The sequence below is a fragment of the Engystomops pustulosus genome, chromosome 3 (assembly GCF_040894005.1).
Source record: "Engystomops pustulosus chromosome 3, aEngPut4.maternal, whole genome shotgun sequence".
NCBI lineage: Eukaryota > Metazoa > Chordata > Amphibia > Anura > Leptodactylidae > Engystomops > Engystomops pustulosus.
The window spans coordinates 157070347-157095830 of record NC_092413.1 but is presented as its reverse complement, the minus strand read 5'-3'; the positions used below and the strand labels follow the sequence as shown (position 1 = coordinate 157095830).

General features: G+C 38.1%; 1 protein-coding gene across 14 annotated transcripts in view; it reads left to right on the top strand.

The window, feature by feature from the left end:
• Positions 1–25484, top strand: part of SOX2 (SRY-box transcription factor 2) — a 508319-nt gene that overhangs the window by 322232 nt on the left and 160603 nt on the right. For 13 of the 14 annotated variants that reach the window (XR_011854269.1, XR_011854274.1, XR_011854275.1 and 10 more), the window contains one exon: positions 8690–8860. The gene's annotated coding sequence lies outside the window, so the exon portion shown is untranslated. Of the gene's footprint in view, positions 1–8689; positions 8861–20091; positions 20115–25484 lie in introns of those variants that run through there. The other variant, XR_011854283.1, reaches the window with a different exon arrangement.

Here is a 25484-nt window from a genome sequence, read left to right as displayed (position 1 = left end):
ACCATGGGGGAGATTTATCATGGCCTGTACACCTACGTCAGAGCTGGAAGTGTAGACCACTCCACCCTCTTGGCAGTTGGGCAGGGAGGGAGTGGTGCTGGGCCATGCAGTGACAGACCCCCCGCACCTGTATGTGATACAGGCAGTCCCCGGGTTACGTCCAGGATATGTTCTGTAGGTTTGTTGTTAAGTTGAATTTGTGTGTAAGTCGGAACTGTATATTTTATAATTGTAACCTCAGCCAAAAATTTTTTGGTCTCTGTGACAATTGAATTGAAAAATTTTTATGTTGCCATAAGAACCAGGATTAAATAATCTTAAATGGAGACACCTTTGATAACTCTTACAGATAATCATTGTAGGCAGAGACTAAAGTACAGTAAATTACCAACATCCAGAGGGCTGTTTGTAACTAGGGGTCATCTGTAAGTCGGGTGTTCTTAAGTCAGGGACTTTTTTCTAATTTCCTCTCATTGGCTTCTCATTGGCATGTGTCTTTTTTCTAATTTCCTCTCATTGGCTTCTCTTTAACCTTCCATAACTGAAAGACATGTGTAGTTTCATATTTCTGTATATTTTGGTGCATCTCGGGAGACCAGATTAAGGAAAGATTTTAGTGCACATGACTCATAAAGTTATGGAGGAATAACTGAACTAGTAGAGTCTGATAAGTGGAGAAAGATTTTATTCACAAAGTTTATATAACTGTTACTTTATTGTACTATTGCTTGATCTCGATACTAACTATGTTCATAAGATAACTGACCATTTCAGTAGATGTAAGCCCTAAACACTTTTTTGGTTTTCTTAATGTAACAAGGTGTACATTTTTCATCTAATAGTAATACATAGCCTTTCACTTTCCATAAAGGGGTATTTCCCATCTGGGTATTTACATTTAAAGTAATTCATTTTCCATATGTAAACATTTCTTCAATTGGATGTTATTAAAAAGAATGTTCCTGTGTGAAGATAATTTCTCATAAATGAGAATAGCCATGCAGTCCCTTAGAAACCAGATAGCTTCCTCGGATACGACCACCTCACACTCTGGCAGCAGTGGCCAGACTTGCGCTATTGAGTCCTGTCTGACCACCTGGATTCACCAATCATTACCAGAGGACAGCTGCGGGACATGCAGTAACTCCCAGACATTTCATATACAAACACCCTTTATGTCTTTGTGCAATCCCTCCAGCAGAAGTGGCCGTATCCGAGGAAGCTGATCTTGTTTCTAAGGGACCATATGAATACATTTATGAGAAATTATCTTCACACGGGTAAAAAATTTTTAATAACGTCTAATTGAAAAAATGTATATAAATGGCAGTTAAATTAAACTGAATGTGAATGCCCAGACGAGAATACCCCTTTAATTCTCTCTAGATATGTATAAATACTGCTAAGTGTTACCATTCCCTCTGTTGAATAGGAGTATGCCTAATAAGAAAGTATCAGACTGTGTTAGTCTACGAACACAACCCAACTGTAAAAACTTTATTCAGATCATTCAGACAAGATTTGTTTGGTAGGTAAAATACATTATCATACCTGAATATATATAAGATACAATTTTGGATAGATAGCCCATAGGTAAATTGTGTGCAGATTTTTCAGTGGATGAAAGCTACCCTATATCAGAAAATTATAATACAGTATGCTAAACACAACAATATATGGACCTAACAACAATATGGTGCTCCGATATAGCATTTTAAGGCTAATTGGCTGCAAAAGTCAACTTCCATATAGAGGCAAGGCTGTAGATGGCACATAACCAAGCGCCATGTGGGAGCTGAAGAGCAGAGAAAAGTCAGTTTATAATGTTTCTAGTCTACACACCCATCAGGACAAGTCTACAGAGGAGACCAGTGCAATCCACTGTAGGAGAACAGCTGTAACACATAGCCTGGCCCATACTGCATCTGCCCTGAAGAGAGAAATTAATAAAAAATATTATAAATAACAAGTCCCCAATGAAAAATAAAAAAGTTATGTGTTGAGCATAGAAAAAAGTACTGTATCTTCAACAGTTGGTGGTGTTAATCATATTTTGTATCATCAGAATGATTCAATACATTTTTACATTTTTAAAAAAAATGGAAATGGCGATTGATTTTGGTCAGAATTATGAGGTCTGTAGACATGACACAAACATTCACAGGTAAATATTTAGTGGATGAATTAGATTGGAATTAGTTGGACAGCCCAACATAAATTACTATATGATAGAGTTAGTTATTGGGAACTCACGTTGGGTAAGTCTTGGTAATTGTCATGGACAATAAGGTTTGACATACGAAGTGTCTATTATACGTTGATAAATTCAGAGATTCCTTTTTGTTTTGCATTGACCCCCTGATGTAAATATATGACTGTAATCATCAGACTTTATTTTATAAGTTTTGTCTAGGTGAATGCTCACGTTTCCATTGGAGGTCCCATTAGACGCCAACATGGTAGGTTCCATAAAATTTCCTAAAAAGTCATAGACAAAGAAGTCCTCCAAGCACCTATTGATCAGTCAAGTTCCTTCCTTTACAAGCCAAAACCAATGGCCCTGTGAATAGTTAATGGTAGCCATTATGATCTTTTTTCCAAACAGTTATAGCAAAAGTGTAAATATTCTTTTTTCTATTGAACTTTTCCTGTCAGTGCAAGACCTGATTTGTATTCCTTCTTCCCCATATTGTTATATGAAATCCCATTGACACGTAATAATTAAAATCTATATAATTGCACGGTATGGATGATTTCCATGTCCAGAACATGTCTGTAGGGAAAGAGTGAAAGCTAACACTTTATAGCTGTATGCACACTAGTATCATTGTTCTCCAACCCTTGTCTAAATAATATGTCTAAGGAATATAGAATTTAATAATAAATGATAGATAGATAGGTTATATTATGGATTAGACAGTGTCAGGCTTCAGGGGTAGTGGACCCACTGGAGCACCGCAGATGATGACACAAGCCGACCACAGAGTGGTACCCTGTCTGCACCAGAGCCCACTGCAAAGCGGGTTGGATTAGCTGTGGCGTGGAACCACCAGGTCATTCCACAAGTGCGACTTTGTCGGAAGGCAAGCTTGTGGTCAGGGACAGGCAGGAGGTCAAGACAGATGGCAAAGGTTCAGGGTCAGAGGAAGAGCAGAAGGTCTGGGTTGGCAGCGGAGGAGCGTAAACGGGAACAGGTCCGGGGTCACAACGGGGAATCAAAACTCAGGCTCAAGGCAAAGGAGTAAGCTTTCTAGCATATAGCACGAAGATCCAGCAGCAAATGCTGGGGCAAGCCGGCTTTTAACCATTTCCTAAAAAGGGCCAGCTCCAATCAGCCTTTAAATCTTATAAAGCTGCCGTGCGTTCACCCTAGGAGACAGGGGTGCATGGCCGCTGGGTGGGAGCCAGGAACAGGGACAGGTTAGAGGATGCCGCGGGGCGCTGAGGCACACGGAGGATCACAGGTGAGCCCGCGACCCAAGTCGTGGGTCACAGGAGCAACCGTGACAGACAGTTTATGTGGGTGAGAGCCCTAATAGGGATGGTATACGTACCCGGTCTAGGACATATTCCCAGAGAGTACTCTATCCCCATCCACTGAGGATGGTCTTTCTGATTTAGACGGACCATTGCTCAGAGGAGCACTTCACTGACCTAGAAGCTTTGTCTCCAATTTTATAATGCAGCTTTTGGTCATGTTGGAGGTTATTTATCATGCACCGGCGCTGTGCATCCGTCACAGTTTGCATACATATATCCAGTATTCCTTCACGCCCTTCCATGTCCCTTAGTGTCAAGTTGGCGGATTGGGGAAAATAATAATCGCAAGTGCTGACGTGGTGCAGAAGCCCTGTTAAATATCCCCCATCTAAAATGGAGTTGTTATGCAGGCTTTCCCTGTTTCTATGGCCTCCCACATCATAACCAAACTTTGACATATTTGTAGCCATGCAGTAATGAATTGGTAAGTAAGATTTCTCGGTAACCACATAGTTTCATTGTATGCTAAGCAGAATATTACATCACTTGTGACCTCGCCACTTTGTGTCAATATATACTTTGTACACTATGCTTGAAAAATTCTTACTGAATATTTTATCCTCACATTTTGGGAGTCCTGACATTTTGTAGATAGATATATAGATAGAATGTAAAAAAAGAGCTGAATACTTTGTAAAAATCTCAAAATGTATAAATATATTTTAAAATTATTAAATTTATTTAATGTTGTTTTATTTTATATAATCCATAGACTTTCTGTCTGTCTGGGAATAATAAAATAGTAAGAAGTTGTCCTATCTGCAGAAAGAATACACAGTATATTCTAGTAAAGAAACATGCATGTGAAAGCTTCCACCCAAGCTATAGCTGTGCAGAATTTTAAAAAATCATGTGTCGTCTTGGCTGCTGTAATTATACAGATTATGATTTAACCTATATATATATATATAGCATTTCAGAGGGTCCAGAAAATACATTTGTGCCCTTTGAAAGATTTAAGCAGCATAGCAGAGGATTGAAAAGTCACATGTCTCAGATGCAGCGACTTCTATTCCAAATAAAAACAATGGTGTTTTCATGTCTGAACTTATTATTATTCTGAGAATGTACTAATTTGTTACATCCAAGATGATGGTTGGTTTGGTCCATGAAAAGGGCAATGTGCCAACTGCCGCAGTTAAGTAAAAGGGCTTCTTTCATTCAAAGTGGTGGGACAGAAATTAGCCTGCAGTGCATGTGGGTGGGGGGAGGCAGGCTGCCAAGGGAAGACATCCTGAAATCAGGCGTTGCTGAGCTAGCTTCTGAATGAAACTCAAACTACGATTTCACTAGATGTCAGCATGGGCAGGGACGTTTTAAACCACTAGTGGTCTAGGGAACAACTGATGAGTGTTTTATCCCCGCAGGCTATAGATGGCGATTCAGAAGCCTTTTGCATGTATTTAATATGCTGTCATTCCCAGCACTAAGCTTAGATAATTGTCTACTTACATGAATCCTGTCATATCAAAACACCAGTGAAGAGATGGGTTCTACAAAGTAAAACTATGAAATAGGTTTATCTTTATTGCTATGTGTAGTTTTTGTTCTATCCGTCTAAATTTGAATACGAATCAAGAGTATTATTCTGTATCTTAAGTCTCTCAAGTCAGGGTGGTCCTGTAATTTTGTTTTACATGCATGACATTGCTTGAGGTCATTAGTTGTAAATCTTACTACAAAAAGATTGCAAATGTATTCAGCACTTTTGTACTTTCCGAATACATATTTTAAAAGCTGCAATGAGAAGCTCAGACCTACATGGCAGATTGCTGAAGAGTGAATAGGATTTTGGGTGCAGGGCATTTAAACATTATGGAGAGCCCATAAAATGGCTTAATGTGAACTTCAAGAGTTTAATCATATGTATGTATGTACTGTATCTGTTCTGTGTCAAAATGAGTTCAAAAACTCATATTTTTTATTTTAATCATCTTTTATTAATTAAAATACCGTTTTATCTTTTAAAAGAATTAAAAAGACGCCTCCTTTATGATAAAAATATGAACATATATAAGAGACCTATAGCGTAAACAAATTGAATTTGTTGAAAATTATTATAAAATTTTCATTTAAACTCTACAATCTTAGTTTTAACTACATTAATGTAATATTTTGTTTATTAGATTGTATAAGTTGGTAATCGGGAACAACAAATATATCATTTATGAAATTATTAATCTTGATTAATTCTTGAAAATATTAACTTTTTTGAATGTATTTAGTGATTTTAATATGGAATTATTTATATTGTCCAGTTACATGTGAAAGTAATAATTTTGCATATTTATAAAGATAGATTAAATTTTATCCTTAAACAAGAAAATAAATGTTAACGTACATTTCATTGCAGGAATATAATCTTTGACACAAATAATTATGCATGTATGAGCGAGTGGTTAATTTGAACTGTGGTCTGGAAAAGTACATTGAGTTGGTTTCTTTTCAGTTCATTGACAGAGGAACAAACATTTCTTTAATAAGACTACTGAACACTCTCATTTTGTTGCAAAAGCTTAGATAAGGATCAGGCCCCTGTGAATCACAGCATTGACCTTTCACCTCAAAAGTTCTGAAGAGCTTTGGCACAAGAAGAGTTCGCCATTATTATGCATCGGACTTTCCATTTCTAAAGAGTCTCTGTGCTTGCTCCCTGATAGACTTTAGTTGCTGGAAATGAGAACTGTATTTTGGCAGTACAAGACAAGCCGTGGATTTGCTCTGCCAACTCATTATGACATAATCCTTCATTAATCCGTATTCTCTGTGAGCCCCTTCAGCTTCAGAAGCCGCTAGTTTGTTTGGCTCCAGAAAGACACATCTAGCTGAAGATACTATTTGCTTTTCAGGACGAGTACAGATAAATTATCGGAATGATAACAATCTATCATTTTTTTTGTATAATGTTTTGGACACAGCAAAACATAATAGATGAGACTGTATGATAGCATGTGCTAAATTGATCTAAATCATCTAACTGAAGCAGAGCATGACTCCAAAAATGACCTGTCTCTGGAGGAACAGACACCTTAGTGCATTATGCAGACAGCTTATTGACTTCAATGGGCCCCATGTAAAGCTTAATTTTTCCTGTAGTGGCTCTGCAGAGGCAATTAAACACTTACTAATGGTTTTCCCTACGGATTATACATGATTGCAGGGGGTTCCAACAGCAGGATACCCCTTAATCAACATAATTTTGGGGAACAAAATAGAATAAAAACATCACATAACCCCTTTAATGTTCAAGACTATTGTTCTTGCAAAGGTTATTGCTTTGAAATGAAACTTTCTGGTTAGGTAAATAGGAAGAAAGAAATTTCTTCATACATGTACGAGTGGAATAGGAGGAAAAATAGTTAAAGATTATGCACAATTAGTTAAAGATTATGTCAAAAACAGATGTAATCTGCATATTATAATAATATTTCACAGTATTGGTCCATGAGTCTAATCAGTGGCAAACTAGAGTATGTCCTACTTTGAAGAGTTTTATCTGATCAACCATAGACTATGGTATAAAAAAGGATACAACAGTAGGGAATGGGCATGGTCCCCTCAATATTTCATAAATCCTGACAGGTCTCTTGAAGAGACAGTGAAAGAAAAAGATTACATTGGAGGAGGAGGGGGTCAGTAAGATTTCTCTTTCTAATATGTGGAGATCAGTGCTATAAACAATACATTATAGTTTTAGGCTCTGGTACAGATTTTATGGGTTCAAAAAGGACTGCAATGGGAAAAAAGTTTTATACATCCAATTTTGCTTAGGTAGCATCTTTTCGCTGATAATGTAGGCTATAAAAGTAATTTGCAATAAAGTGTATTTCTGTCGGAATCTGAACTTGTTACAGGGAGTCAGCTCCCAAATCAAGTAGAAGCAGCATTGTGCCCTTTTTCTTGTGTTTATGCTACCTAGTGCCGGCCAGGATGACCCCTAATAAAACAAGTCTCCTGATGCACCAAGTAGCTTATTTTCATAAAGATAAACACATTTTTTCTTAAATTACAGATCAGAAGGAATAGGGATGGCATGGCTGTAAAGCTTGTACAGAGTCCTATACTTTGCTGAATTTAGATCTAGAAGACTTTCTTTAAACAGAACCAGGTCTCCTAACATGTCTGTTGGGAGATAAAGTAAGAAAATTGTCACCACATTTGTAAGTTTGTTAGATTTAGTTTTTTAGGTGTCATTTTTAGAAGTTCTTATGTGGCATAGTTTATCGGGTAAGGGGTGTGGTCTAGGCTATGTTGTTTGTCTTTTAGTGTCAAACTAACTAGTAAGAGGTGCAAAGTGAGAGTAGATTCTCTTTAACTATACCAGGTTTTTCATTTAACATCAGATACTACGGAAATCTGGCACAGTAGAACTAATCTACTAATCCGATGTCTAGTCTAACTTCATGTCATGCCTGCCTTTATTCCTAATGGAAAAGAACATTTACAATTAGGCAACCCTATTGTGACTCAACAATATGTATATTTCTACACTATCAATACTGACTAGATGATGTCCGAGTGTATAGGGAAATGTTACCTTGTCAAGCCCAAGTGAGACACATTTCAGGTGCACGTGACACAATTGTGGGGTACGCAACACTTTTTGGCACACGCTGCACTAGGCATTCATGTGACCCAAATTAGGGGGCATTCTGGAGCTAATTCTGAACGTGCGCCAGATTTATCATGCAAAGTCAGACATAAGTGTGTCGCAAGCCCTATGTCAAAGGTGCGCCACAAAAAAGTTGATGAACTCTGTCGGGCCAGTGCAGGGAAGCGCCAGATTCAATATTTCTGGCACGTGTTCTTCATGAATCTGGTGCACACTTTTAGTGCTGTTTGGACTACACTTAGTAAATGTGCCCCAATGTGAACTCTAAAAAAACCCTTTAAGAATTTTACATGTCCACAGAAACACATTAAAACATATAAAGAGGGCAGCAAGTAAAAGAGTACAAATCGTTATTCAAATTTTCTCCCTATTTTTTTTTTTATTCATTTTGATATTTCTTTATTGTTGTCATAATTTTATAGTCAATAAATGAACAGCAGAATACATGCGGACAGTCTAGTTTTTTACTGTCATCTTTGTATTGATATAACCTTGTTTACGGTGTTGTTTAGTTGTGTCTGTTTTTCTCTCCTGCAGCGATCGGACAGTGCAATTACCGCTTAGCCTGCTATGTATGTGGATCTATGCCAGAAGCAGACTTGAAGGTGTTATAAGAATGAAGACATCTGGCAGCTGGCATACTTACAATTCATTTGCCAAACACAAGTTGCACATTGTTGGAATTTTCAATTGAAGGTCACGCACCAGGTAAGAGGCAGTCAGGTGAAGCTGGTGTGTGGTGAACCACACTAAGGAATTGTTGGCTCAGTGATATGTGGGTGGGCTAAGTTGACAAGTATGTTTGTCTTTTTTTTCCTTAAGAGAAAAAAAAAGCAAAATTCTTCTAAGCCAAGATTAGGTCAACAGAACTGACAAGAAATCACAAGGCTATGACAACTCACTAGTAATTAGTCTGAGGAAAGGGTGCCAGAAAGAAATGAATAATAGAATTTGACAAACATACTGTTGTCAACTGTGTGGTCACAGCTTTTTTTTCCACATAGTTGCAGTAAGAAATTACCAAGAGGATTATTTGTGTTTAGCTTTTTCTGTTGCCAGCAAATTGGTAACAGTATGTCATTGTCTGCTCAGCAGCAGTAACTGGCATAGTCTGTTTACAGGAACTGATACTTAAGATTATTAATTGGCTATGTTTTCATGTTGTGGTAAACAGCATTAAATGCTGTCTAAATTGGAAGCTGCACACAAATAATAGTCATCAGAGCCTAAAAATAGGTGTTCCGCTATGCCGTACCTTTGAGGTGCACTTGGCAACTTTGCTGCGATCTTGCAGAGTGCTGTGCTGCTTGTCACGCATGATTAATTAGTCATACTACAGTGTGAGGCCCCTTCACAGATATGGAAAATCCCAGGACAATTATCTATGATTGTCAAAGTAATAATCAACAAACAAGATATAATCTGACATGGAAAAAATCCAGCATGCTTTGCCTTCTGGCTCAGGAGGTTCACTCCCTTGTTACATTAGAAACCACACACCTTTCTCACCTACCTCTGCGTTACTTGGATCAAACAATTTACAAATATTTACTTTAAAGATCTATACTTTTCTCTATCATATCTAATTTAAAATAATCTGAAATTGCACCAAAAATCAAATAAACTACTGCAGTGCGGGTTAAAGGGAACCTGTCACCATGTTTTCACAAATACATCTAGTGAAGGGTTCCCATAGAGCCCTATTAACTAAATGACACCCTTCCTTTAGCTAAATATTGCATCCCTCACGTCCCAATAAAATCAACTTTATCTTATATTACCTGCCATCAGAGGGGCTGTGTCTTGCACGACTGGCCCCTTCCATCTACTCCTCCCAATGCCTTATACATCAGGGTGATCTAAGGTCACATAGCTCTAACATTTGCAAAATGTACCCCATCTTTGTATCTGATCACATGAAATCAAAGCATGCCTCCATGGAGGATCGGAAGCAGTAGAAGTCCATGGAGGGTGCTGTGATCTCATATGATTAGCTACATACATGGGGTACATTTTGCAAATGTAGAGGGCGAGGACCTTAAAAAACATCACCCATATTACATGAATGTAACACAAGGCACCATTTACAAATTTTGACACAATATTTCATATAAATAGAGCTTTAGATGGCTGTAGCTGAATATTGTCAGATGGTCCCTAAGTAAAAGGAGGCAGAGCAGTGATATGAAGAGAACCAGAGCTGTCAGACAAAATAAAGGAGTGTGGTTCATTGGCAGCTTAGGAGAAAATAAGAGTCATATCCAGGATAAAAGAGTCAAGTAAGCTAATTTACATATCAGAAAAGTGGCTCTAATTAGGGTACAGTGCCTCACTAGCCTCTAACTTTAGGTGATTTGAGGAGGACTTTAACCCTTAACCAGCAGGTATTGTTAGTTTGGAGGGTTAAATTTTGGTGACAGGTCTTTTTTAAAGGGATATTCCCATGAAGACAAGGTACTTGAATATACTCAGGATAACAAAAGTACACACTCTAATTCACTGTTATAAACAAAAATACAGTATTTAACACATATAATTCCAAGCTGTCTCTATCAGTCCTGGTGTATACAATTTTGGTTGTACCTTAAATTTTCTATCTTCTATGGTTGGGCAGTGCAGATACTTCTCATATATTGCTTCTCCTGTCTGTTCACTGTGGTGTGAGCTCTGCCCCTTCCCCCTCCATTACAAGAGGAGCTCACACACAGACGCTTCCTGCCAGCAAGCAGCATGCACAGACTTACTCTACAAGCTACAGTTATATCCATCTCATGGATCTCATCATCTCTGATCGGTCTCTCCTCATATACTAGTGAATGTTCAGAAGCTAAATGAAAGTGTAGATAAACCTTTTACCCTGATATTGAACCAAAATAAACAAGGATGACAAATGTCTACATATATCAGAAACTTCGCTTCATTACGAATCCCTAATCCAAAAACACAAAAGATAGAAGCTTGTCACCAAAAAATGTTTAGTAAAAAATGTTTTATCGTTATTAATGCAAAAAAGTCATGATAAAAATATAATACATGGAAACAGTACAGCACTGAACGGCTCTTTTTAAATAAAACGTCAGCATAAGTACATATTAATGTAAGTAACGGTTCCAAAGACATATGTTATATATCATATTACATATATTACAAGCAAAAGGTATGCAATGATACAGGGTTATCCTAACAAACATGCCATATTAAAGTAGTAGATAAACTCAGTGCCTGCCCCTGATAATCTAAGCACATTGTCAGCTCACAGAACTAGAGGAATCATAATGTGTCTGCTTAGAGAGTCACTATGGAATTTTACACTGACCAGCACTGAGTTATAGGAGCTAAAACAGCAATAAAACTGAGTACAATTGTTATCTATCATAGTTTTCATTTTTGCAAGTTTTATTGAAAAGTTAGTAACCATTTTCCAGGTCTGTATTATGGTCCTTTCAGACAGATATTAGAAAATTCATCACATGTTTCAGTCAGAGCTTGGGGTGTTTTGTGACTTATGGAACAGCTAAGAAAATCAATTTAAGCAAGTTAATTCCTTCACCATATTAGAATATTACTTTTATTGACTACTACTGTCTTACCAATGAAAGAAAAGTGTTATGTGTTAGAGAAAGAATCTACCCAATTCATTAAAACCCCTTGTATGCAGAGGTTTCTGACTAAATTGTATCAAACTATGTAAAATAATTGAATTGTATGGAAGCTGTGAATGGAGGAATGACAATAGAGTGACACTCTATAAGAGTTTATCCATCTATATCTAAAAGCTACATAATACTACCTTCTAAAACTGTAATTTCCCAGCAGTTGCTGTAGCGTTTACTGTACAGTATATGAAAGTTGCACATTGCATTGTTGCATAAGGGAATACTTTACTTAATGTTCTGGCTCCATTATACATTTCAGGTGTCTTATAGGTTGCCTGTATGATGACAAATGCTGCCAGTATGTGGAAACTGGCACAATAGGCAATTCTGCTGAGAGCAATTCTTTATGTCATTGTCCCTGTAATTCCTGGTTCTAACTGTAGGGTGTGCTCTAAGCAACAATCCATTGCCTTAATGAAAATGTAACTGTCCAGAGTTCTGTTTGCTGAAGTGAACACGATGGGTGGATCTAGTCTAGGAAAATGTGTTTTTTAATATGCCTCATTGCTGATGAATACTCTCCAAATATTCTTATAGAAAGGACATAAGCTCGGAGGGGTCATATAGATGCACCTCCATAATGGGAGAGGACAAATAGAAATGTATTTATGTTATATTAATGGGGTAGTTCAATTTGAAAATGTTACTGGCACCGATGGCATTGGTTGTTGGGGCTTTCATTTATCAATACAATGCTATTATACAATTGTAGTGCAACTGAACTGTAATATTGGTATATTTTAGTATGTCTTCTGAAATGTGTGTGATCAACTGTCAAGAGCATCTTTAAAGAATATGTCCACTAACATTTTAGGTGTATATATATATACTCTACTTACAGAGCACCATTAATTTTCCTGCCTGATTCAGAGACTATACCCCCCAGCATAATTTGCAACAGATACCCACTGCCAGTAAAGAGCCTACAGAAATTTTCATTAGGCTCATGCACAACCTTATTCATTGGGCGTGAGTGGGCACTCAAAGTGCAGTCAGCTCACGAATGCCATTGCCTGGAATTACACACGGTGCGGTGAGCGTCCCATGTCTCATTGCACATTGACTGAGCTGTGTGGCCGCACTGCAAATTATAGGACAAGGGCAGCAGGGAGGCTCAGCGGTTACTATTACAGCCTTGCAGCACTGGGGTCCTGGGTTCAAGTCCCAGGGTCAACATCAGCAAAGAGTTTGTATGCTCTCTCCGTGTTTAAGTGGGTTTCCTCTAGCTTTCTCCCACACTCCAAAACATACTGGTAGGTTGATTAGATTTTGAGCCCCATTGAGGACAGGGACTGATTAAAAACAAACTACCTTAGACATGCCTATATGTCAAATACTAAGACTTAGGAATATCTGGGGGGATGTATAAGCGGCATGAATTTGCTGCCGCATATATATGCCCCCATAGATGGCAATGGCAGTCTGGCAACGGTACGGTGCCACACATGTGAGGCATGGTACACGGGGAAAAGATAGGGCATGCTCTATATTTCCTCATTTGTGTGGCTGTACAGCACTGTTTTCTATGGAGAGAGCATGCCGCGGTATCCTTGCTAGCTACAAATGGGCGGGTACACATGTGTGTGTGAATGCACCCTTAAAGGAAATCTACCATCAGGATCATGAATTTTAAACCAAATACACATACATGCTGGTGTGTGCCCCATTTATCAGGATCTGCTCTTCTTTAACTTCTTATGCCCTTGATTTTTAAGAAAATATTATTTAACCCCTTAACGACTTGGCCTTTTTTAGTTTTTTCACTTCCATTTTTCACTCACCAACTTCAAAAATCTATAACTTTTTTATTTTTCCACATAAAAAGCTGTGTTATGGATTATTTTCTGCGTAACAAATTGCACTTCATAGTGACGGTATTTAATATTCTATGGCGTGTACTGGGAAGCGGGGAAAAAATTCCAAATGCAGTGAAAATGGTGAAAAACCACATTTGTGACGTTTTCTTGTGGGCTTGGATTTTACAGCTTTCACTCTGCGTCCCAAATGACATGTCTACTTTATTCTTTGGGTCGGTACGATCACGTGGATACCAAATTTGTATAGGTTTTATAATGTTTTCATACATTTAAAAAAATTAAAACCTCCTGTACAAAATATTTTTTTTTATTTTGCCATCTTCTGGGGCCAATAACTTTTTCATACTTTGGTGTACGGAGCTGTGGATAGTGTCATTTTTTGCAAATTTTGATGCCGTTTTCATTACTATAATTTTTGGGACTGTGCGACCTTTTGATCACTTTTTATTAATTTTTTTATATTTTTCAAATTGGCAAAAAAATGCCATTTTCAACTTTGGACGCTATTTTCCGTTACAGGGTTAAACATAGTGAAAAAACATTATCATATTTTGATAGATCGGGCATTTTCAGACGCGGCGATACCTAATGTGTTTATGATTTTTACTGTTTATTTATTTTTATATCAGTTCTAGGGAATGGGGGGTGATTTGAATTTTTAGGTTTTTTTATTATAATTTTTTTTTTTTAAACTTTTATTTATTTTTACTTTTACTATTTTTCAGACTCCCTAGGGTACTCTAACCCTAGGTAGTCTGATCGATCCTATCATATACTGCCATACTACAGTATGGCAGTATATGTGGATTTTACTCCCCATGCATTACAATGTGCAATTAGCACATTGTAATGCATGGGTTAAAACGAAGTAGCCTCGGGTGTTCGGAACACCCGAGGTTACCATGGCGACGGATCGCCGCTCCACGTGACGTCATCGGGGAGCAGCGATCCACAACAAGATGGCGGCGCCCATGCGCCCATCTCTTTGAAGCCGCCGGCAGCAATGCAGCAAAACCTTTTCTGCAATATGCAGCAAAGACTTACCGGCTATGGTGAGGGCTCAGCCGATGAGCCCTCTCCATGCACAGGGACCTGACTCGCTCCATGAATACATGGCGGGCGTTCGGACACGGGTTAAAACAGGCACTAGACAGTGGACACCACGCCATCTGTTTACCTTTACTGTGTACTTCGAAAACTTGAGACGTGACAGTTGATTGGAATGCCAGCTTTTTGACGACTAATCTGATATTGATGACCTATCCTAAGGATTGCCAAAATAACAGTTAAAAGGTTGCAAAACCCCTTTAATTGTATATCAAATGGTTGCATTTTTTTTCATTACTAAAGGTCATTAAGTAAAATAGTAAATAGATATAGTGTTAAAATTCTAAAATGGTATGGCCTGCACTTTTATATATTTTTGGGTCCTATGGACTATTTCTGTTTTTATGTTCTGTGATCTCTTGCCTTCCAATAAACCATATTATGAAAAAAAAAATCTAAAACAGATTCTGCTCAACTTCTCATTGCGACTTCTAAGTTACACTGTCAACTGGGTCTATAAAGAGGAAAAATGCTGGTATCAGTACATAGAATATTGAGAAAGCTTAAAGGGGTATTCCCATCTGGGAATTTACATTTAATTAAATTCATTTGCCTTATGTAAACATTTCTTCAATTGGATGTTAATAAAAAAAAATGTTCCTGTGTGAAGATAAATTCTCATAAATGTAGTCATGTTGTCCCTTAAAAACCAGATCGCTTCCTCGGATACGACCACGTCACACTCTGGCAGCAGTGGCCAGACTTGCGCTATAGAGTCCTGCCGGACCACCAGGATTCAGCAATCATTACCACAGGGTGGCTATGGGACTTGCAGTAACTCCCGGATATTTTATATACAATAGCCTTTTGTTTCTTTGAGCAATCCCTGCAGCAGAGGTGGCCGTATCCAAGGAAGCTATCTCGTTTCTAAGGGACAACATGGCTACATTTACGAGAAACTATCTTCACACAGGAACATTTTTTTTAATAACATCTATTTGAAGAAATGTTTACATATGGCAGATTAATGAAACTGAATGTGAGTGCCCAGAAGAGAATACCCCTTTAAATCACTGGCAGGCAGCGGGTCTTTGGTTTTCCCCTTTTGGACTTTATTGGAGGAGAATGCTACCTCTCGATTCCTCTTGGAAATCTGTTCCTTCTGGATTTGGCTTTAATCCCACATTGGGGCTTATTTACTAAGGGTCAGCAGAACGCAATTTTTTGGGATTTGTGCCGCTATTTAGAAGGGGATTGTGTCGCACGCGATCAGATTTTGTCACATCGGCGACAGCTTTCATGCGGGCCATCTGGGGGCGGGCCATCGACTAATTCGGACTGAGCGTGGAATTTTAATATTCAAATTGTGTCCCAACCAATGCACTTACATACACCTGGAAGAAGATGAACTCCGGCAGACCTGAGCGGGGAAGCGACGGATGCAGGATATCGGGCGCACAATTTTAGTGAATTGTACAGTGCATTGAACTCAAAGGGACAGGGTACGTAAATATGCCCCATTATGTCATTAGGCTTCCTGAAAGTCATGCTTAATGGTAACGGGAGTGCCTTACAAGGTAGCAAGAGACATGGCATTCCTTGTCCCATTTAGGAAAACCTAATTTCATATTTCCCACCTCTCGGAGTAGACCAAGTGTAGGGGAGAGCTGATTCAGACGAGTTAAGAGATTCTGTAGGGCTTTCAGTGTGGGACATTGAGAGTTGTTGGTACAGAACCGCTGACATCACATAATTCTGAATGTGATGGTTGAGGCAGTCGCCTACCTCTGTAGTCATTTGTGAAAGAATGGTACTTGACTGCAAAGCCAGCTATTGCTTCAGATGTTCAATGTAGAAAGACATGACAAAAACATGAATAAATGATGCAGTGAATTAAAAATTTGGGGAAGAAATGTTAAAATAGACAATGCCATGTAAATCTAGAGATGAAGAATGAGCTAACCTTGGGTGCTATCCAGACAGGCCTTCCCTTTCAAATCTAGTCTAGCCGTGATGCCAGTAATGATTTACAGACAGAATAAAAGCCATTTCCTGTAATGATCAAAGGGGTAAAGACTGCTGTTCAATCCAGTTGGCTTGCCTACCTGCTCGTACCAGACCAGGGAGACCTACTAGAGAATACAATAGAATAGTTATTGGAAAATAGATTGTTGAGAGGTGGGGAAATAACATTTTTTATAATGAGATGGTAGATTATCAGATGGGTAAATTCACCATATACAACCATAAGGAGGCATTCAGGGGCACCGATTCTCATTTCAAATTGTTTCCATCCGAACCCTCTTTGTAAGTCATTGCTCTACTATACTAAACTGTATTGGCTTTCTGTACATAACCACTAATTAAAGGGGTTTGCCCATGAAAGAAAGTTCTCAAATTTTAATCCCCTAGTCATGTTTACATAATAAAGATCATTTTTATCCCTTTACTTTTAGCTCCTGTGGACGGGGACTCTCTAAGCAGATGCTTCATGAGATGATGTGTGCTGATGATGTGTTAGATCAGGGCACTGGGTTTATCTTCACTTTCATTTAGCCTCGGAAGTTCACAAGTATCTGACACATAGAAAGGAGATTTCCATAAGAAGAATCTGCCATGTCCAACCCTAGACAGAAGAATATTTATGGTCGGAACCTGGGGCAACCAAAATTGTATACACCAGGTCTGATAGAGACAAGTTGGAATTATATCTGTGAAATGCTGTATTTATGTTAATAACAGTGAATTACAGAATGTGTTATTTTGTTATCCTGAATATATTTCAGAATCTTGTATTTGTGGGAATACCCCTTTAAGTAATCTGTTACAGAAATGGGAAAACTATGTCTATAGTATTATAGAACCCTGAGCCTACTGCCACCACTATACAGCCAAACATATTCTGCCTTGTCCTTCATGTTCAAACCTGTACTGTTGTTGCTGCTGCCAGAGCTTTCATTACTACTACCACTACCCAGAAAAACTCTTCCTACCATATTCATTGGATGGGATTTACAATTTAATTTCAGGCCTTATTTTAGTGTTGTTTTAGTGCATCCTCCTTTTCCTGCCAAAATGTGTAACAAATTGATAAAGACTTTTTAAAGCAGCTTACCCATAGACCAATGATGGGACAAACTCACCCTAGCCCTTTCCGATTGATCTATTGATTTGTGCCAGATTCAGGTCGGATTAAGGGCGGTGGAGGCCCCTTGGTCCTCCCCACAATTTTTTCAATAAAGTAAATATTGCTGGTTAGTATATACACCCCCCATTATTCTACATATGTATATTTATATACCTAAATACATATATATAGAAATCCTGTAAACTAATTAAATAATAGTACAAAGTTAGAATAAGGAGCAGCACATGTAAAATTGTGGGTGCAAGCCTTCCAAACAGCAGACCACGATGTGTTCAGATATTTATATTTCCAAACATATAACAGGCAACATTTCACCTTCTCAATGCCTTCATGGAGAATGAGAAATGGTACCTGTTATACATTTTGGAACAAAAAGAATCACTTTGATTGTACTCATATCATCCCATTTCCCAGATGCACAGCAACCTCATCCTCTTCGAGGACTCATACGTCTGGCATGCGTCTGACGTCAGTGCACCACCAGCACCAGGACGCTGAGGTATTGTTCCCTCGCTCTGCCATAGACATAGGCGTACCGGCTCCTGCCCGGTTCTGTGGGCCCGCTGCTGTTTTAACAGCCAGTTTGGAAAATCAGGGGAGCTGGACCCACATATATAGGGGGTGATTCAAATTGACTACACTTGGAGGCGAAAGTGAAGGGGGCCCCCTGGGTGCGCTGCATGGGAGCACGCCCCATAATCTGACCCTGACCGGATTTATGTTTTGGACTTTCTGTCTATGCGCACAATTTGTCTTAAAACAACTCCAATTCTCTGCTGGCGTAGAAGCAAGAACCATTCCAAATTAAAGACAGCAAACAGACTAACATGTATCATGCAACGTCAGTGTGCACAGGAAACAAAACCCATGATAAACCCCCCTATTATGATCAACTGTTCATCATGACTGCCCCTATTACTTCTATTGCATAGCCAGACATCTCATTGGCTGCCATTGCTATTATTACCATTATATGGTCAGACAACCTTTGTCCACACTGTGCTGCTGCTACTTGGATTGGAAACCATATCCTGCATGAGGAAAATATAACAAAAGGATCATTTCTTGACAGTCTTTTTTGTTGCACACTGTCACCGAGTTGCACGCTTGGTCTGAATTGCAACAGGATTATGAATATTTGGATTTGGACCTCAGAACTCTCACTCACTTCTACTCCACAGTTGATATGAAACCGATACTTCCAACTCCCCACCTTTGTAGCAGAGTTGTTTTTACTCTTTGGGAGTATTTGTGCCAAATAACAAATTCCTCCCTGTTGCATCTGTAAAAAGATTTCATTTTAAGCCCCTAAATATTTTGAGGGTTTTCTGATGGCTTTGCATCTCATTTCATACATTCCATGCTGCATAGGGAGCTTGCAATTACAGTCTTGCATTAGCCGTGAAATCATCTGCCTTTCTAAAATGTACCACAAAATTCAGAAAAGAAAGAAGAAATTTGACACATAAGCTTCAGCTAATTACATGCAGTGAAAATGGAGACTCCGGTAGAAGATCCTTTAAAAGTCAAAATTCAGAGAAGAGTGGAAGCATCTGTACTATGTATACAACATTAGGATTTCATTTACCTCTGTGATGCTTTTGTGCAGTTGCAGTGTTCAGCAGAACACATGAGCATACTAGTACAGTGTCAGCAGGTGCATGCCACTAAATTACTGCCTTTAATTTGCATATTCATCTGCTAAGAAGTATGTCATTATCATATCAAAGGGATACTAAGCAACATCTAGCTTGAAGAGATGTGGCATAGTTTCAATACGAACAATTAATGCAAGATGAGGGCTCTCTCTCTGCTGTGTCTCTCAGGACTGGCTGTAACCAGGCTTATTATTGGACACCAATATTGGTTGGCAACAAATTGATATAAAACAAAATTGCACTAACATTTTTATCTGGAATTTATTCTTTAAGTCCTAACAGGCTGTATATAAGGGTTGTTTGATTGTAAGCTCTTGACCCACAAAACTGATTCCATCAGTGAATTTTAACTTAGGAATACAGGGACTCCCTGGGTACATACAAGATAGGTTCCTTGGGTTTGTACTAAAGTTTAATATGTATGTACATCAGAACTGTATATTTTATAATTGTATCTCCAGACAAAAATTTTTTTGTCCCAGTGATAATTGGATTTTGAAATTTTTTTGCTGTAATGGGACCAATAAAACATCATTACAGCTGATGATTGCGGACTGGGACCATAGTAAAGCATCCAGAGAGCTTCACCAGAGGTCACAGGGGGCAGAGAGGTCCATCTGTAACTAGGGGTCCTCTGTAAGTCGAGTGTCCTTAAGTAGGGGACCACCTGTATACTTCTAAATCTTGCTATTCACATGGATCATGTTTACATATTGGTATCAGTGTATTGGTTTGTGCATTGGCCTTTATATTTCTTTTTTACTTTGTAGTATTTTACTATTTGTGGTTTATTTATTAATTTAAAGCCTATAATCATTTACAGTAAATAGCACATAGTATACAGTAACATACTATATCATTACTTTCTATACTCAGCAGTATACAACAAAAGAAGTTTGATTCCCTGTAAATTGCTTTCAAAATGTGGCTGCGACAATGTATTTTCAAGACTTAGGATAAAAAAAGTCTTACAATTGGATAATAGATTTATCACTATCTATCATCTTTATGAGACTAGGTAACTTTATATTATTCTAATTATGTATTCTACTAAAATAAAAATAAATCATTTACTGAATCTCTGTCCATTACTCAAAGAAATTATTTTGAGATCATAACCTTTTATAACGCCCCATTATGGAACTATGGGCACTTTTTTGCTGCTTGGTTCCGGTGCCGATCAATTTAGTTAAATTTAACTCAACTTGATACAGGTTGGATTCAACGCAGAAACAGCCAGGATCATGTAACTGGTAGTCATAGTGATGCCACTTGGCTCTGCCATGACATCCTAGTACCCCTTGTTCCTTGTACCTTGTCTAAAGTAGATGCTAAAAAAAGAGTATCTGGTAGCAGGTATTTTGTGGTAGTGGAAATACATCATAATGACCTCTAACATAGCACCCAACAAATTGGCCAAAACAATATAGTATACATATAGGAGTATATGATCATAGTTTTGTCTTTCTGTGTGAATTTTTGAGACATTTGGCAGCTCTTTTTTGCACCTTATGTATGATCCTGTCTTTTTACTTGTGATACATGTTCAGTTTTTCCTATCCAGGCAGGTGCAAATTTTGGCTTCTTTTTGAGACTTTTTGTTGCAAATGTCTCAAATCCACATGGACACAAGACACTTAAGGGGGTTATATACAGGAGTGGACACTACTGTTAGTTTTGGATTTGAGGCCATGTCCTGCATTTTTAAGCACTCTAGTAACTCCCAAGGGACATGACAACATATGAGGCTGCGGTCACAAGTGGTGTTTTGATTGCATTTTGAAACCTATAACAACAGCTGAGGAGAAGTGATTTGCCTAATTACATTACTGTTAACATTTGCATTTACAAAAGGCATAGTAAACGCGATGTGAACACATGCCTTAACGCTGCGTTAATGCATGTGCTTGTTAATGCAATGTTAACACATGTGCTAATGCACAAGTGTTAACAGCTGTTTAATTAGGCAAATCTCAGCTGTTAAATGCATGCGTGTGACTGCACCCTCAGAAGTAACCAATACATTATTTTTTTAAATGTAAATGCAAAAATTTCAGAATTTTCAAAAAACAGGTTACTATGTAAAATTTTAAACATTTCAAGTATGTGAAATAATTCTAATTTACATGTTAATATAATGTCCATGAAAAAAATCCCCCTAATGCACCTGCCCTGGACCAGGTGCAGATTTGCACCTAAAAAGTCGCAAAAACATCTGGAAGACAAAGATGCATAAGTCACACTGCACAAGGTGCAGACCAAAGCATGCCTGAAAAACGAGTAAAAATTCGCAAAAAAGTTGCAAAAACGACAAAATGAGACAATTTGACTTGCAGAAATAACACTCTGGTTAACCCTGTTAGAGATTTTTATCTAGGGCTTAACCTCCCTTACTTCAGTTGTACAGGTGACTTTCAAATTAGCTCTTTTATGGCCAAAAATGGCTCCCTAGTACCAGGATGAGAACAAAACTAGACACGTCAGTCGCTAGTGTAGGTAGAAATCTCCTCCGTTTATTCACACACAAGCGCATATATAAAAGACCGAAAAATCAGCATTGGTGGGTGTAACAAGGAGATAGAATATTGAGATGCTATTGGCCATAATGAATTTACCAGCAGATTCTCGGAAAAGGTTAATAAATCATGCACTGTCTTCCCAGGCCTTTTCCGCAGACAAATTGCCCTTGTGTTAGCTCTGTTAAGTCCTAATATGACCTTCACGAGGCAGAGAAACTTCAGAAAGATAAGCGCTGAAAATGAAAACACAGAAATTTCATACTTTCACACTGGATGGAGTTTGAATCATGATATTTAACCATATAGCTTCTGAGTGGGCAACATAACCACCCCCCCACTCCAAGATGGCCGCAATAGAGGAATATATCATTAACAACCCCTTCGATTTCTGCAGAAGATTTCCAAATAGATGCAATATCAATGATCATTTAACGAATTTTATTAAAATGGTTCCCTGTGATACCACTGAGCCTTATTTGTATGAGGATGGGGCTGGGGCATCGGAAGGCAGAGACTTATCTTATTAATAACATAGTCATTAACTTTCTACTGCTTCTCTGTATATTCAACATTAATAGACTGAGGTCATATTAGACTAAGGTCACACAAATCACTGAAATCTAAAACTGCAGTAATTTAGTATAAAATGTGCATTTCCTGCTGGTTGCTTTTATGTTATCATAGAACCCTAATGTGATTTCACAATGATGCAACCCAGAAAGTGATATTAAAATGTAAAGGAAGATACTTTCTTTTTCTTCTTTCCCTATCAGCACAAAAACACAGCATGTGTAAACCCAGGCTAACATTTTTTACACATTGTTGTATTGTAGTTGTTTTTTATTTTTGTATTTCCTTTGTGAGTTTCCAGGAGAACTACCCAATCCAGCAACCAATGGGTTACTGTAATCCAATAACAAGATAACTGAGCAGCTGTTTATGCTGTGACAAGATCCCTGAAAGAGTAATGACGTAAAATCACATGATAACATGATCTTGTATTCTAAATTACAGTGAGAAACAAATGGACAGACTGAATTATTCATGACAAACAATTAGTGGTGAAAAAGCAATGTCTTCTGGTTATTTAGGCCCTGACATGTATTTGGTGTAGGGACATCACCTAAGTCATTATATCATAGCTACCACAGTGCATGTGGTCATTTAGGTAGAATTAATGAAGAAATTGGTAACTTCCCTACTATACTAATCATGATGGATATTCTGCAATGTGCCGTTTCTTTGTTGTGTGTACAGTGCTTTTCCCCCTTCCGGTAATAATCTTAAAAGCTTTTATAAGATGTAGATCTTCATGCAGTGTTAATTATATGGAGTTGCAGCCAATTGCAAACACTATGCTTTCCTATAATATACAGGGATAGATCATAAGAATATTACAAATCACTGAAGATTTTTCTAGGCAACTAGGCCTTATCTTGTTTTGTCAACTTCCCATTAGAATCAACTGTAAAGAGCTCTAATACATGTAACTGGTCCCAATGAAAAATCGGCACCAGGCCCCCAACTAAAATTTTATTCTTATATGACTGGCACCTCCCAAATAAAAGGCATCAGCTACATGGTACCCACTTCAGCTGTTGAACGAGTTTCTGGAGTTTAATCAACTCTTAAAGGGGAGAGAATGAGAGTTTTCATGGCTGTCAGCTATACGGGAAGGTACAGATAGTAGCATACACCCAAGTAAGAATATGGTCCAAAAAGCAACTTGCTCACTGGCTAGATTGTTGGTGAACTGGTATTCCAAAGACATGAGGCTGTCCCTGAGCTGTGCATAGACTCACCAATGTGCTGGAGTTGTCTTGAGTAAGTTCTATTTATAATGCATAAACTTGTAAGCACTTGTGAGAAAATGGCTAGAAAGGCTATTCACAAGATACAGCCAGGCCTGACATGTAAGCCATTTCATTGAGGATTAGAGAGAAATTTAAGCAGAATCCTGGTTACAAGAAGGTCCTAGATTTATTTGTTCCAGGACATACCATAAAGAAGTCATCGAGGAATCATCCATGAGGAAGGGAAGTTGTCTTCTGTGGTTTCTGAAAAAATAGGGAAAGCTTTACTGCCAATTGTAGGGAAGAGGACAATTTCTAAGGTGGTTTGTTAGTACTGGAAAAAGGGGTGGTTCTTTTGTTGTACTGAGGAGAAAGTATATGTTATATCACTTTTGAAGGCTGAGGGGGTCCTCTTAAGAGTACATTGCATAATCAATACTGGGTAATGCTTAGTGAATACTGCTTTATATATTTTTTATTGTGAAGGGAGATTACATTGACAGATCTTTGTTGGAGCTAAGTGTCTACTAATGGGTAAAGCTAAGCATTCTTGGTTTACAAGAATATTAAGTTCTAGGAACATCATAAACCACATATGTGGTTTCAAATCAGAGTTTTTATAAGAATGTAGGCTTAAATTAGGTACATCCTATGCTATATGTGAGAAGAAAGCTTGACCAATAAAGTAGTGTTGCCTTCTTTCCATTGTGATAAAACAACCTTGTAACATTTATATAACCATGGTCCTAATTAAATATGAGTGAGACAAAAAAATGAGGAAATAAGAGGTGTATGATTGTAGACGTTTTAGGTATCACATGATGAGAGAAGGGCCACTAAATATTTCATTTATTTGTCTTTTCTTCTGTATTCCGCTGGTATTTATAAAGAGGGTTTCATTCATTTGTAGAACAATATGTAGAGTAGAAAAGAAGAAATTAAGGCTTGAGTTGAAGACACGATATAGGCCGAAATGTCCCAGTTTCCTGGCAGACTTCTGTAGTGCCAAGGTTTGGTCTAATTCCCCCAGTTGAAGGTCAGGACAGTTTAATTACTGGTCGCCTTTGATACTATCCTATCCCCATAGGTCAGTTTATCTATGTGAAATGTAACTGAAGGATGAAAGCAATACATGTATAATTCATGAGACAATGCAAATAGACTGTGAAACACAGTGTTCCTAGTAAGGGGGATAAGAGGCGTGAAGAAATGAGAGTGATTTATTTATTTTACATACATCAAGTCAGTCGAAGCCTATTCTCCAGGTCTCGCCACCTTAGGGAAGAAAATATATTTCAAAATGGTATAAAATTTGTCATACCCTCCAAATTACCCTGATAAAAGAAAGTGACAGATTATTTAAATGTGCTTCAATCATTACTACTTACACGCCATTCATTTCTCTGTCAAACTATTATTTCCACTTCTACTGCCTATTTTCTGATTTATAGCTAGACATAAAAAAATCGCTCTCGTCGAGCAGCCAAAACAGTGATGTTATTCTGTTAGTGTATTTGATTGCATCCTCATAGTCCTTTCATTCCAGTTGGCATTTAAAGATTGAACCACACGTGCCACTCTTACACCTTCTTGCATGATACCGTTTTCTCCCGATCCCTCTTATCTGGAGCTGTGATGATGCACGGCCTTTTCCTTTCTTTCTTGTGGGGGCTTGTGCAGTTTTCTTGATGTTT